Raw genomic sequence first — 16,053 nt, forward strand, 5'->3', positions numbered from 1 at the left:
AGACCTGGACGATGCTCGTGGAGGACCAACGCGCACTGGGAGTTTTCGAAAGGAAAGTGTTGCGTACCATCTATGGTGGGGTGCAGATGGCGGACGGTACGTGAAGGAGGCGAATGAACCACGAGTTGCATCAGCTGTTGGGAGAACCATCCATCGTTCACACCGCAAAAATCGGAAGACTGCGGTGGGCCGGGCACGTAGCCAGAATGTCGGACAGTAATCCGGTGAAAATGGTTCTCGACAACGATCCGACGGGAACAAGAAGGCGAGGTGCACAGCGGGCAAGGTGGATCGATCAGGTGGAGGACGACTTGCGGACCCTCCGCAGACTGCGTGGTTGGCGAAGTGCAGCCATGGACCGAGCTGAATGGAGAAGTCTTTCATGTGCAGCACAGGCCACTCCGGCCTTAGTCTGATGATAAATAAATAAATAATAATAAATAAATAAAAGCATATTAAGAAGGCCAATAAAAAAATCAATATACCGGGCAAATGCGTGCATTAAAGAACGCAGTAGGTACCCAGTTTTTGTCTTGCATCGAAAAAGCGCGTGTATGTAAAGAAGGCAGAGCCGTAGCGTGAACTCCCAGCGCCCTTGGCGAAACTGTTTTTGGGCGCCCCTTACTTTCTTGCATGTTTAAAACAAAGATTTTTTCTACAATGTAGACTTGATGAACTTTTACGTCATTAATTCTTTAAGCCTCTTTAATCTGCATATTGCATTATTCCAATAGTAAGGTTTAGTAAAAGGCCAGAACGTTTTGAGAAATCTATTTTCTAGGAATTTTACGATTTCACTAATAAAAAGACTAGACCCATTATTGCGTGGATATATGGCAAAATAAAAATCGGTTATATTTTTTGTCGTGAATGTACGCACTTGCAGTGGATCAAGCTAGGCCAATAAAATCCAACTGCCAGTCGGTGGCTGGGTCGCTATCGGACCCAGTCGCATCAGAAAGAACTATACATTGGAGTGGATTAAAGGACCTTCAGAATCGCCATTAGACCTATTGATGAACTCCAACTGTAGAGTGGCTTGGTCGGTGGTTTGAAAGAACTACTGACCTTTCAATAAAATTCAGCTTTGGAGTGAATTGGTAGAAGGTATTAATAGCGATTGGACAAAATCGTATCAAGAAAAAAAACAACTCTGGGCCTATTCTGATCAAGATATATAAATTTTTGGAGTGGGTGTATCGGTTTGGTAGCACTGGTTGATTTTGTTGGATCAATAAACTTCAACGTCATTCCGTGCCGATAGTTCGAACGAGCCAGACGTGTGTGCTGTGTCTCATCGCGGGTGTTGTTCGGTAGTGCGAGTCTATTGTGTGGTGCCTACCTACGGATCCAAGGCGATCACTGTCGGCGAGCGAAGTAGCTGCTTCTGGCGACGCCAGTGAAGCAGGCTATTGTTTCTGCTGCTACCTACAGCAGCAGCGCAGATAAGTGGCAGATTTTGTTTTATTGTTCTCCCTTTTGGAGCGGGACTGATTTAAATCAACTGAATTAGTTTTTTTTTTCATTTTTTTTTTCTGATTTGGTAATAGTTTTAAGTTAGTATAAGCCAGAATTGTCCTTCCACCTTTCGGGGTGAGAATGGAAGCAGAGACTGTGGGAGGTGATGTGCCACCAAAAGAGGTTCGCACACGATTTTACCAGACATCTTCGCCTGGCCCTTGGGTTGTTTACTTTCGGCAGAAAGCGAAAAGCCTAGATTTTCTCGGCATCAAACGAGACTTGACGCGTCGTTTTACGAAGCTTGATTTCAATCAAATCAACAGAAACAAACTACGCATCACCGCACCTACATACCAGGTGGCGAATGAAATTGCTGGCGACAGGGCGTACAATATTGAATATTTAGTTTATGTCCCCTCGCGGGAGGTCGAAATAGAAGGTGTGATCAACACAGCGAGCCTGACTTGCAAGGATGTACTTGCGGGAAAAGGCCGCTTGAAGAACGCAATGGAGTCTACCGTGGATATTCTGGATTGCAAGGAATTGCATTCAGCAGCCATGGTAGACGGCAAAAAGGTATATTCTAAGTCAGGCTCGCTTCGGGTGACGTTCGCCGGTTCGATGCTCCCAAAATATGTAGATATCGAGAATATGTTGTTTCCGGTGCGTTTGTTTGTACCAAGGGTATTTAATTGTACCAACTGCAAACAATTAGGTCACACTGCCGAGTTTTGTGACAACAAACCACTTTGTGGTAAATGTTTCCAAAGACATCGGGAGGATACCTGTCAGCAACAAGCCACAAAATGTGCTTATTGTGGTTTGGATCCTGCCCATGGTTTGCAAGTTTGCCCGGTGTACAGAAAACGCACCCAAAAAGTGAAGCGCTCGTTGGTACAGCGCTCCAAGCAGTTTTATGCGGAAATGGTTAAAGCGCAAGACACATCCGCCACTGCCACCGCAAAGACTGCTTTTTCAGCTGCCGTTCAAGTAAGTGACTATTATGATTCCATCTCCATTGATGAATCGGACTCTGACGCAGCCGATATGGATGATTCTTCGGAGGTACACGCGCCCGAAAAGAGGAAGCAACCGTCTTCCCCGGGATCGCGCCGTGAGAAAACAAAAGTCGGCCATAAAGGCTTGGCAAAATCTGAAGGTAATGGGGGATTATTTCTGATCCCGAAGCAACCAGTCTTCACTGCAGATCCCTGCTGCTCTAAGACATTCCGCCATTGCCTAAAACCGATGTTCCTAAGAAACATCCGGCTAGGATTATCAATGCTACTCGCACTTCCGAAAAGAGAATCTCGTCCAAGCGAGGATTGATATCCTTTAAGGACCTCGTGGACCGCTTTTTGAATCTTTTCAATATTCCGGATTCATTGAGGCCAATCATTGACCTCTTTATTCCAACAGTAGAAAGTTATCTGAAGCAATTGACTGTTTCATGGCCCCTTCTTGCAGAAATTGTATCTTTCGATGGATAATACGGCCATACAAGATACAATCACTGTGCTGCAGTGGAACTGTCATAGTCTAAAAAATAAATTGGACGTGTTCAAGTTTTTGATTCGCAATTCCGATTGTGATGTATTTGCTCTTTGTGAAACATGGCTTTCTTCTGAAGATGAAATCAACTTCCACGATTTTAACATTATTCGCCAAGATCGGGACGACCACTATGGTGGCGTTCTTTTGGGGATCAAAAAATGCTACTCCTTCTACAGAATTCCCATTCCGGTTGTTAATGGCTTAGAAATCGTCGCTTGCCAAGTAAATGTAAAGAATAAAGACCTTTGCATAGCTTCAGTTTATTTTCCACCAAACGCATCTCTTAATCGTCGACAGCTTTGGAGCTCAGTCTCCCTTCTATCATCTCCAGTATTGATATTGGGTGATATGAACGCACATGGTATTGGATGGGGCGAAACGTATGACGATTATAGAGCGCCTATTTTCTATGATTTGTGTGACGATTTCAATTTGAATATTTTGAACACAGGTGAAGTAACTCGAATAGGACCAAATGGTCAACAAAGCCGTATTGATCTGTCTTTATGTTCAAATTCACTATCATTAGATTGCACGTGGAAGGTAATTCAAGATCCCCATGGTAGTGACCATATGCCGATAGTCACCACAATTAAGAGTGGCTATCAACAATCTGAGCCAGTTAATGTTCCTTTCGATCTCACGAAGAACATTGACTGGCAAAAAATTGCATCGGCGGTGAAAATTGGTATTGAATCAACTGATATTCTTCCGCCATGGATGAGTATCGATTCCTTACCGAATTGATTCATCAAAGCGCACTGGAAGCTCAGAAACGACGCGTTCCAAGTACATCTGTCATAAGAAGACCAGCCACTCCTGGATGGGATGATGAATGTACTAAGTTGTATTCTGAGAAATCTGATGCCTTCAAGGCCTTCCGTAAACACGGAAGATCCGAGCTTTGAAGAGTATTTGAGGCTTGAAAGAAAGCTCAAAAATCTTCTCAAGGCAAAAAAACGTAGCTACTGGCAACGTTTTGTCGAGGGACTATCACGAGAAACCTCAATGACAACACTTTGGAAAACGGCCCGCAACATGCGGAACCGCATTTCCACCAACGAGAGTGAAGAATACTCCAATCGATGGATATTCAACTTCGCAAAAAAGGTCTGTCCAGATTCCATACCAGCAGAACCGCTATTTCGAGAATCAGTCACTGATCCCGGTTCTTTGGGTGAACCATTCTCAATGCTGGAACTATCTATGTCTCTTCTTTCATCGAATAACTCGGCTCCGAGATGCGATAACATCAAATTCAATCTTCTTAAAACCTCCCAGATATCTCAAAAAGACGATTACTTGACCTGTACAACTGTTGCATGGAGTACAACATTGTGCCACCTGAATGGCGACAGGTAAAAGTAATAGCTATTCAAAAGCCTGGGAAACCAGCGTCTAATTACAATTCCTACCGACCGATTGCCATGCTTTCCTGTATGAGAAAATTATTGGAAAAAATGATCCTTTCAAGAATCGAACATTGGGTTGAACATAATGCATTACTCTCAAATACTCAGTTTGGATATCGTAAGGGTAAAGGAACAAACGAATGTCTAGCGTTGCTCTCTTCAGATATACAGCTGGCCTTTGCGCACAAGGAGCAATTGGCTTCAGTATTCTTGGATATTAAGGGCGCTTTTGATTCAGTTTCCACAGAAGTACTGTCAGACAATCTGCACAGTAGTGGATTACCCGTTATTTTGAACAATTTCTTGTACAATTTGTTGTCAGAAAAACAAATGAACTTCACACTCGGCACTCTGACAACTTCCAGAATTAGCTACATGGGCCTTCCCCAAGGATCATGTTTAAGTCCCTTGCTTTATAATTTCTATATTAAAGATATTGACAATTGTTTGGAAGGACAATGCATGCTCAGACAACTTGCAGATGATGCCGTGGTCTCTCTAAGAGGTCCAAGTGCAGCTGTCTTGCAAGGACCATTGCAAAGTACCCTGGATAATCTGACTGTTTAGACACTTAGGGATCGAGTTTTCACCGCAAAAAACTCAGTTGGTTGTGTTTACTAAGAAGCGGTATCCTGCTCAACTGAAACTCAAGCTGTTGAATGATGACATCATCTTCATGTCATTTGACTAATTTGTTCATAACTTTCTTTAGAAGCCGAATTTTTTCCATAATTTTAGATGTACTCATAACGCTTGAGTAGGGCTATATTTTTGTCCAAGGGTACATTGCCCTAAATATAACATATGAGGCTGGATAGTGAAAACTCTCCAAAATGTCACGTGTCATTTGACATAATGTCATTTGAATGACATTTTGCCTCCCACGCCCCAGATCACATATTTACAGCAATGTCTTGTTAGACAAAGTTGTAGCCACATTTAAGCTCTATAAGTTCGCCATACATCATGAATTGATAGCTACCTTCAGGAAAAAGTTCTAGGAAAATTATACAAACGAATGCAAATGACATTTTACAACACATGATCAACCAATCTTTATCTTCTAAATACCTTGGGGTCGTGTTTGATTCTAAATGCACCTGGAGACTTCATATTGAGTATTTGATAGAGAAATGCCGGAAAAGGATCCATTTCCTACGTTCTATCTCCGGAACATGGTGGGGTGCTCACCCGGAAGACCTCATCAAACTATATAGAACGACTATTCTCTCTGTTTTAGAGTACGGCTCTTTCTGCTTCCTCTCAGCAGCTGATTGCCACCTAATTAAATTGGAACGAATTCAATATCGTTGTTTGCGTATTGCCCTTGGCTGTATGCATTCAACGCATAATATGAGCCTGGAGGTCACTCCTTTAAAGCACCGTTACTGGGAGCTCTCATTAAGAATACTAATCAAATGTGGAACAAGTAACAAACTTGTCTTACATAACTTCGATAATATGCTTGAACTGATTCATCGGTCAAGATTCCTAAGAGTTTATCTCAACTACATATCGTCAGATCTTTGTCTTCCATGTTATACTCCCCCTCGAGTTGACTTCACCAATGACAGTTTCTCAATTGAATACGATCTGTCCATGAAACATGCTATTCAAGGAATACCAGATCATCTTCGAAATCTTTCAATTCCCTCCATTTTTTCTGAAAAATATGAACATGTCAATTGCAACAACAGATATTTCACTGATGGTTCTCGCATCAACGGATCCACTGGCTTCGGTGTTTTCAATGTAACTTCAACCACCTTCCGAAAACTTCAGGAACCGTGCTAGGTTTATGTTGCTGAGCTGGCAGCAATTAACTTCGCTTTGGAGATAATTTCCGATCAGCCCGTAGACCATTATTTCATCTTCTCGGATAGTCTTAGTTCTATCGAGGCACTCCGGTCGATGAAACCTGTTAAGCACGCATCTTACTTTCTTACAAACATAAGAGAGCAGATGCGTGGTTTGGTCGAAAGATCATTCAAGATTACCTTTGTTTGGGTCCCTTCTCACTGCTCAATCCACGGCAATGAGAAGGCAGACTCGCTGGCAAAGGTGGGCGCACAGGAAGGTGAGGTTTATGATAGACAATTCTCGAGCAACGAGTTTTTCCCATTAGCCCGTCAGAGTGAAATTGGACACACAACGAACTTGGACGGTGGCTATTTTCTAGAATTCTTCGAGTTTCTGGGCGAGCGTGGGTCAGAGGTGAGGACTTAAGTCGAGGCATCATTCGCGTGATGTCGAGACTTATGTCCAATCACTATTCACTAAACGCACATCTGTACAGAATAAACCTTGTCGATAGCAACTTATGTAGGTGCAGAGCCGGTTATGATGACATCGATCACGTAGTTTGGTTCTGCTCGGAAAACGACGTCTCCAGAGAGCAATTATTGGATACCCTAGTGGCCCGAGGTAAACAACCCTTCCAGGAGATAAGAGGTGTTTTGGGGGATCGTGATGTGGTCTATATGCAAGCCATTTATAGTTTTCTTTGTTCCTCTGACATAAAAGTCTAATACTTTTGTTTTTTTTCTTTTCTTCGAAGTTTTTTTTTTGTTTTGTTTTGTCTCTGTCTTTCTGTCCCGTAGAGCGCCGTAGCTCTGGCCGTCCGGAAGATGCTCCCATGCGAACCATTCTTCGAGCACGACGACACACCACATCGTCCCCGACGCCAAATGACCGGATGAGCTGCTGAAATTCCTTGATTATGATGATTCCCTGATTCCCGAATCCTAATCCCCATCCATCCTTAAACATTGTAAACCTAACCTCGAGTCACCACGAGTACGTTGGCTTATTTCCCTCTCTTACTAATTTAATAATAAGATTATGTCGATTGTACATATCACAAAGAAACGTGGCTCCGTAAAGTGTTATACACGCCTGAGCCTACCAAATAAACGAACTTGGAAAAAAAATTTTCAACGTTGAATTTGGTCAGTTAACTTCATTACTGAAATTCCTAGATTCCGATCCTCGTATTTATCATGTCGTTAGATGTGTGCCGTCATTTCAAATACTCATCCTTGTTTAAAGTTTTACTATAGTTTATATAGACTCACGAGAAAAACTCAGATTCAAATAATCACTGCTCATCGAATATTCAACGACTTTTTTTGTTTTTTTACCATTGAACTCATACAAATTTCTGTTCTAATGGAATAGTCAAAGTCACTAGATCAAATTCGATCGCAATGGTCCGTTTTCGAACCTTAATAGTTTGTCTGCATCAAATGGGAGAATGTATCCCAAATTCGCACAAACTCCTTATCACTACTTCCGTATATCTATCATTGGAAAACGGATCAAATTTCTCAATCGCGAACAATAAATATATAGGCAAATGAATTTGATTTACGCGTTTTTTACAGTCACCTCTGTGTTTCTCTTTTAGCGTATTGAAGTCTTTATCTAGAGCTCCTTCCCCAGAAGCTCATCTCCATGTATCTTTCCAATGGCCTTTTCTGTCTTTCAATGTAACTTCCTTTTCTATCAGGTAAATGATGAATAAGACAGTGAAGGCGATGATACAAATCTCCTAAATTAAGGTGATCATGCACTCTGTGCCGACGATGTGATACTAGGGCCTTCCGGAAATTATTCCAACGGTTGATTACGGAAGTAGTCCCTGATGGAAATAGTTTGATAAAAGCTTTAAACTGAATTACTTTGAACCAGTGAATTTGAGAATATTTTTCCATAATTTCCCATAATGAAATTCTGGATTTCGGCGCCCCCCTAAAGCTTGGCGCCCTTGGCGGGGGCCAACCCGGCCAACCTCACGCTACGGCGCTGCAGCTAGCCCATATATTTTCTGTCAAATTTGGCGTTTCCGTAGCCGTTCCGCTGACATTGTGTTTGGGGCTTTAGTCAGGTTCGCTTTATTTTCTATTATTATAATTATATTATGTATGTATGTTCCAGCATAACTTCTCAACCCATTGACCGATTTCAACTAAATTTGGAACACAAATTCTTTATATTAAGAAGACGAAGATAGGGATGGTCTTTAGAAAAGAAGGAGGGTGTGGGGGGGGAGGTGCATTGCTTAGTTATCGATTAACTCAGTTTAACTTCCGAACCCCTTGGCTGATTTCAACCAAATTTGGAACACAAATTCTTTATCTTAAGAAGACGAAGATAGGGGGTTAGGGGTCATACACTAATTACGTAAGCACTTATAGGGGAGGGGGGGGGTCTGCCATTTTCTTACGTTCCATATAAATAAAAAATGATTTGTATGGGAAAAATCTTACATGGGTTGGGTTGAAAAACCCAGAAAAAAAGGTTATGTAATTACTGTACGGCCCCTTAGGGATGCTCTTAGGAAAAGGGGAGGGTATTGCTTAGTTATTCATCAACTCAGTGTAACATCTAAACCCTTAGGATATTGAAAAAAATCACAGAAAAGTCTAAAATAGCACTTTAGGTAAATGGGTTTCAATTTTTCATTGATTTACGTTTTATTGATATTCCTCACATTCAAAAAACATCCTGATTAATCACCTTAGCGGTAATAGTGCCTTTCTCGTTCATTACAAAAAATAATACACTTCTAGCAGAGGAAGTCTTGGCACATCTGATACTCACACTTTTCAAAATAGGTACTTTTACTTTGGATTTAATAGACTCTGATCTAACTTAATTATTTTCCAAGATGCTTTCTTTGTACCGGCTGCGTTTGGGTTCGATTAGATTATATTAGATTAGATTCCTGGAATCGAATTTAAATTCGATAAATAGCTTAAAAAGGACAATCGTTTAGTTTCATATTTCTTATTATTCTTACAGAATATTGCGTGCGTGAGCACTTGCGTCGTGGGTCTCAAAAGGTTAATACACGCATAAACCGCCTTTACATACCGCTGTCTTAAGAAATTTTGGTAGTGTACAAATAAATGTCACAATTTTGTTCTTACTGCGCAGGTCCCAATCGGAAAAGGATAGCCCGAAATTGTTTCTTTCATTTCTATATTTGCTTCACCTTTATTCGCAGTAGCCGGTTGGGTACGGGATAATCCGAACTAGCACGTGATTTTCATTCATAAATATCAAACAATGTACGGGTGAGCTGTGCTGAGTGGGTGGCTGAGAGGCAGATTTTCACCCGCCTGTCGGTGATAGCTTTTCCTCTTCTAGGAGCATAATGCAGATGACCAGCAGTCCTGCATGAGCGTTCAATCCGTGATATTCGCTTAGTCGCTGTAATTTGTTTCTAGAATATTTTCTTTTTATCCACATTTGATTGCGGCAGTGAATGGGTCGTGTAATTGGGCGAAACGGTAGACAAGAATTTCCGCACGTGAAAACGTATTGCGTTTTTCCGAATCCAGAACAATTTTGTTGCAGTTTGATGTTCCTATTAGTGAGAAAATAGTTATTTGTATTCTATAGTTCCTGATTGTAGTACATTGCGGGAAGTCTTGAACGTTACATGTTTCATAACTAGACGTGACGGTGCAGAGAAAGTTCATTCAGAACGATATAGGTATATTTTGTTTTGTTGTCATTTTCTAAAATAGATATTTTTCTAAATGTTATAGCAACTGTTATAAACGTTGGCGTGACCTATGATCCATTAATACGTAAGTGACGATAATGAATCTTTCCTTAAAAACTGTAAAATATTTGTATTGAGTGGACCGTGTTTTTAATATTGATTTATTGACGTCCTGGTAGCAGAGAAATTGTGTATGGTTCATGAATAAAATACATCTTTGAAACACCTCATTGAAAAGATTTATCGGTGACTTGATGTAAAAGCATAAGACATAAGACGCTCCATGACGCTGATGTTCGCGTGACCAGCATATAGTTCATCTATAGTTTGTTATACCTTAAAACGTTAACAAACTGTCAATGATTAAGCTTCCAATAAATGCTTATTATTGATCAAATTCGACTACATGATAGAAACACAGACGTAACAATTGGACATTTTTCCAGTTAAATGCACCGATCAGCAACTCTACTCCCATTTTGCATGTTGGTACTTAATTGATACTTGATATGATAGGCTACAGTTCCTGGATGAACTTAGTCCTCCTTCTCTGGACTCGATCCTGCGCTAATCGCTTCCAGTCGCCCTGCACGTTTGGCGCCCTCAGGTTCTCCTCTACTGCGAAAAGCCATCGTGTACGCGGCCTTCCACGAAGCCTACGGCTTCTTCCGGGTTATCTACTCCTTCTTCTTCTTATTATTATTATTGGCATTACATCCCCACACTGGGACAGATCCGCCTCGCAGCTGAGTGTTCATTAAGCACTTCCACAGTTATTAACTGCGAAACAGAAATTTCTGTTTCATTCGTATGGGAGCCCCCCTTTCCAAAGGTGGGAGGGGTCTCGAACCATCTTAAGAACCTTCCCCGGCCCCAAAAACCTCTGCATACAAATTTTCACGCTGATCGGTTCAGTAGTTTCGGAGTCTATAAGGTTCAGACAGACAGAAATTCATTTTTATGTATATAGATGGTCTGCCTGACAAACAGTATAATAGCAATAAAAACTTATTACTACTACTATGCGGCCGACGGGGTACCCGTGTTCCTTTTTCAAATTCAAGTGGTGATATTTCAATGAATGTTTATAGAGATTTCTCGGATGACTAAGACCTCATTTCAGGGATTTTTGCATTACCTGAAGCATATACCGTGAACACCTACAATTCTAAGAAGCGCAAAGAGCTTGTAGCATATTTGAAACTGGTTGAATGGCCTTTGGTTACGCGTGTAGACTCTTAAGCCTTACATCAAAGATTTCTTTTATAACCATGGGCATAAGCTGTAAACCTTGACAATGGGCAAAAAGTATATGAGTTTCTGTTTCCAAAACTGTCAAAATTATCCAAATCGGTTGAAAAATGTTGAAGTTATGAGAATATCAATTTATGGGAACACGGGTACCCTGTCGGCCATCCACGTGTGTTTTTTTTTGTTGGCCGCATAAGGGTTAACAAACGTTTAACCCGATTTACGAAACTTGTAGTTGGCTCGTTGAAATCGAATAAATTTTTGACAGCCGTAAATGCGCGAATACATGCCGAGATCGGTTCATTGTGTCCAAACACCGTTCGATGGTCGCGTGGTTGTAGTAAAGTAGTATTCCGCAGTGATTTATTTGGTACACGGAAGTTCATGATGAATAGAAGATCGGGGGCATCAGTTTCAGCAGCTAATAGTTTAGCAACAAACAAAGATTGCTGTATTTTTCGTCGGTTTTCCAGCGTGTCTAAACCTAGCAATCGACATCTATCAGGATACGGCGGAAAATTTTCTGGATCTCTCCACGTCAAAGATTTAAGCGCTGAACGTATGAACCTTCTTTGTACTCGCTCGAGTCTTAAGCACCACGTGACCTGATGGGTGTGCCAAACAACAGACACAGTTTCCAAAATTGGACGGACGAGTGCACAGTACAATGATTTCCAGCAGTGTGGATCAGAGAAATCCTTCGCAACGTTAGAAATGAAGCCTAGCTGCCTTGTTGCCTTTGAAATTATCGCTGAACGGTGCAAATCAAGTCATTCTCGAGTCCAGTATGATCCCAAGGTCAGTCACATTTGAAACCCTGTCAAGAATTTTACCATCAATATGATAGTCGAACAATATTGGAGAAACGGTACGGTGAAATGTTATCACTTGGCATTTTTCCACGCTGACAGTCAGTTTATTCCCACGGCGCCAGTCGGCAAATAGAGTTAACGATACTTGTAGAGCCTGGCAATCATTCAACGTTCGTACAACAATATAAAGATTCATATTATCAGCGAACACCAGTTTGAAACATTCATCAACACCTAAAGCAGCATCATTGAAGAAAAGAACGAACAGTAGCGGTCCAAGATTGCTACCTTGTGGTACACCAGATCTGTTTGTGAAAGGCGCTGACACATAGGCGATCTTCACCCGAAGCTGCCGATCCATAAGATAGGATTTCAACCAAGATACCAGTTGCGTAGATATTCCGAGACGGGATAACTTGTGCAGCAGAATTTCTTGGTCGATTTTATCGAAATCTGTGCAGACAGTATCGACTTGCGCTTTGTCCTCCATACTCGAGATACACTTCGATGTAAAACTCAGCAAATTCGTGGTAACCGATCGCCCGGGCAGAAATCCGTGTTGATCGGTAGATATATAGTTTTTAGAAGCATCCAGAATTGTTCCGCACAAATAACTTTGAAACGGTCGAGGAGCTTGTGATACCACGATAATTAACAACATTGTGGCTATCACCGCGTTTGAAGACTGGTGTTTCGAACGACTGCTTCCAAATGCGAACGACTGCTTCCAAAACGTTTTCGTTAGCAGATTATGGGACTTAAGCTACTACAGATTGCGAATTCCGTAATAAACCCTATTCGTAGCTGCAATACGCCTTTTCACCTCGCGGGTAACATCATTATAGCACGTCACTAGTGTTCCAAGGTACACATAATTGATTGCACGTCATAATAGACGGACTGGTAAAAAACATAATGGCGTCTCAAATAAACAAATAGTAAGAACTTTGGTAACACGAATGTATCGATAACATCTAGAACGAATACGTTACATCAAATTCATTATTAAAAAGGATTTATGAAAATCTTCGCATGGCACTGCCGCTCGAAGAATAATGATATGAAGTCTTCGTTCTTCGATGTCGTCATGACGATTTGGTTGCACGACGAAAGCAATGAAGACACTACAACTCGTCGCTACGCTACTGTGGTATTTCGTGCTGTGACGATGACTTTTGTCAGCCCTAATAACGCATACGGAAGACGGGAAGACGAGGAAATGCCTGCTAGCTGGTTGGACGGCCTCATTCGCCCTCTATTTAAGAAAGGGCACAGACTGGATTGCGCCAATTACCGTGGAATAATCCTCCTCAATTCGGCGTACAAAATTATATCCCGTATTCTGTTCAACAGATTGAGTCCTTCGTCGGCGAATACCAAGCAGGTTTTCGTGAGGGCCGATCAACGACGGATCAAATGTTTACCCTGAGACAAATTCCGGGAGTACAACTTGCAGACACATCATCTGTTTATCGATTTCAATGCGGCGTACGATTCAGTGAAACGGAATAAATTATGGCAAATTATGCTTGAACATGGTTTTCCGGCTAAACTGATACGGCTGATTCGTATAACGTTGGACGGATCGAAATCAAGTGTAAGGGTTGCGGATGAAATATCGACGTCATTTGTTACCTTAGATGGATTAAAGCAGGGTGATGCACTCTTGAATGCACTACTGTTCAATATAGCGCTCGAGGGAGCGATTATGAGAGCTGGTGTGCAAAGAAGCGGTACCATTATCACAAAATCGCATATGCTCCTGGGATTTGCGGACGATATCGATATTATCGGAATTGATCGCCGTGCCGTGGAAGAGGCTTTTGTGCCTTTTAAGAGGGAGACAGCGAGGATTTAACTCACGGTCAATACCAGCAAAACGAAGTACATGGTCGCTGGCAATCAACGTGGGTTCATTAGTGGTGGTGGTAGCGAAATGGTGCTGGGTGGTGAAAATTTTGAAGTGGTAGAAGAATTTGTGTATCTTGGAACATTAGTGACGTGCAATAATGATGTTACCCGCGAGGTGAAAAGGCGTATTGCAGCTGCAAATAGGGCTTATTACGGACTTCGTAACCAGCTTAAGTCCCGTAGTCTGCAAACGAAAACAAAACTCGCGCTGTATACTACTTTGATTCTTCCGGTGGCTTTATACGGCGATATGGACGTTAAAGAAGGCTGATCGGAGAGCTTTCGGAGTGTTTGAGCGTAAGGTGCTGTGGACAATACTCGGCGGTAAACAGGAGAACGGTATCTGGCGGCGTCGCATGAATCACGAATTGTACCAGATGTATAAAGGGCTGAATATTATTAAGCTTATACAACACGGCAGACTACGGTGGGCTGGTTACGTTGTTTGTATGCCGGAAGAACGTCAAGCGAAGATAATATTTAGTAGAGAACCCGGAAGAGGCCGCAGGTTTCGTGGAAGGTCGCGTACACGATGGCTTTTTGCAGTTGAAGAGGACCTGAGGGCGCTCAATGTTCAGGGTGACTGGAAGCGATTGGCCCAGGATCGAGTCCACTGGAGAAGGATACTCCATAGGTTCGGCGTAGGCTCATCGAAGAGGTTCGGCGTAGGTTCATCGAAGAGCTGTAGCCCATCAATTGTCAATTGTCAATAACGCATATTAATTACCATGTGATTTTTCTTTGAACTATTTAGGATTTTTTGAAACATGTTGCAAATATTTTGGTTGCAAATTGAAGTCATACGATGAAACATACGAGCGAAAAAAATCGTGTAAAAACAGAATCTAACATGATTTCAAGATATTCACCATGCAGGGAGAGAAAAGAAAAATAATTGTGCACAGGGATTGAATCCTAAGGGGTCGTTCAAAAATGATGTCACAGATTTTAGGGAGGGAGGGGGTCTAAGATTTTGTGACAGTACATGTACTAGGTATACAAAAAAGCGTGACAGAGGTAGGAGGGGAGGGGGTCTAGAAATCCCAAAAAGTAGTGGACGTCATATTTGAACCGCCCCTGAAGAGAATGAGCATGAGCAAGTTTCTCACTTATAATATCTGCACATATACCTACGATATGTAGCATACCGCGAGAGACTTTTTTCGCAAGCTGATTCTGATTCGGGAGGCTATACCCCATGATAAATTTCTTTTAGAAAGCTCCAAATGCGGGAAGCACTGGCTCTGATGATGCATTTCAACTTGTTCTACACAGCTGTGCAGTAACCAACACGAAATGAGCGAAAACAAAGCGAGAATCACCATTTTTCTGTGGGGGCTGCCTAATCGATTCTATTTTTTCGCACTTGTATACAAGTTTGATAAATTTGTTATCATGGCTTGTTATGATTCGGAACAGTTTTTGCCTCTCTTTTATCGTTGTTCGTTATCTATTGAGAGCGATTTCTGCAAACCCTGGTCCTGCAACATCCATCTGCGTCAAAAACCGGATTACCCTTCATTCCCCTTCCATGATGGCCCATTTAAGTTTTGGCCAAATTTAGCCAGCTGCCATTATAGCAAGGAAGTGCTACAATGGTACAACGATAGAGGGGTCCAGTTCATTCCAAAACAGTTGAATCCATCAAATCGTCCTCAGTTTCATACAATAGAGTAATTTTGGGTGATTATTAACCAAAAACTGAAGATGAAGAGAGCAGTCACCGCTGACATAGTTCGAATGAAGAATTGGTGGAATCAGCTACCCAAAATCATGACTGAAGGAGTTGTGCGCCGACTGACAAGCGGCATGAACAGAAAAGTGCGAAATTTTCTTCGAAATAACGATGCATGATTCGTTTTAATTAGGTATTCATATGAAATAAAATAATATAACTCTTGTTCCGTTCTTAGAAGGTTTTTCGATCAAACAAAATGTAAAAAAATACACGCCTTTGAAAGTGCCCCATTTCTAAATTCCCATTTTCTGGTCTTTAGTGGAAATTATTGATGAATATCTTCAAAAGTTTCAAATTGTGATAAATATTTTCAGATGATTTTTCATGAAAACCTATTAATCTAAGAGGAATTAAAGGGATTCATGAGAAGACTGTGGATGAACTTGAACAGCTTTCGAACTA

At 41.6% G+C, this 16,053-nt stretch overlaps 1 protein-coding gene across 1 annotated transcript in view; it reads left to right on the top strand.

The window, feature by feature from the left end:
* Positions 1 to 9,594: 9,594 nt before the first annotated feature.
* Positions 9,595 to 16,053, top strand: part of LOC134211251 (protein ABHD1) — a 43,535-nt gene continuing 37,076 nt past the window's right edge. The window contains exon 1 of the mRNA XM_062687957.1: positions 9,595 to 9,927. The gene's annotated coding sequence lies outside the window, so the exon portion shown is untranslated. The remainder of the gene's footprint in view (positions 9,928 to 16,053) is intronic.

The sequence above is a fragment of the Armigeres subalbatus genome, chromosome 2, assembly GCF_024139115.2.
Source record: "Armigeres subalbatus isolate Guangzhou_Male chromosome 2, GZ_Asu_2, whole genome shotgun sequence".
In the NCBI taxonomy this organism is placed as follows: domain Eukaryota; kingdom Metazoa; phylum Arthropoda; class Insecta; order Diptera; family Culicidae; genus Armigeres; species Armigeres subalbatus.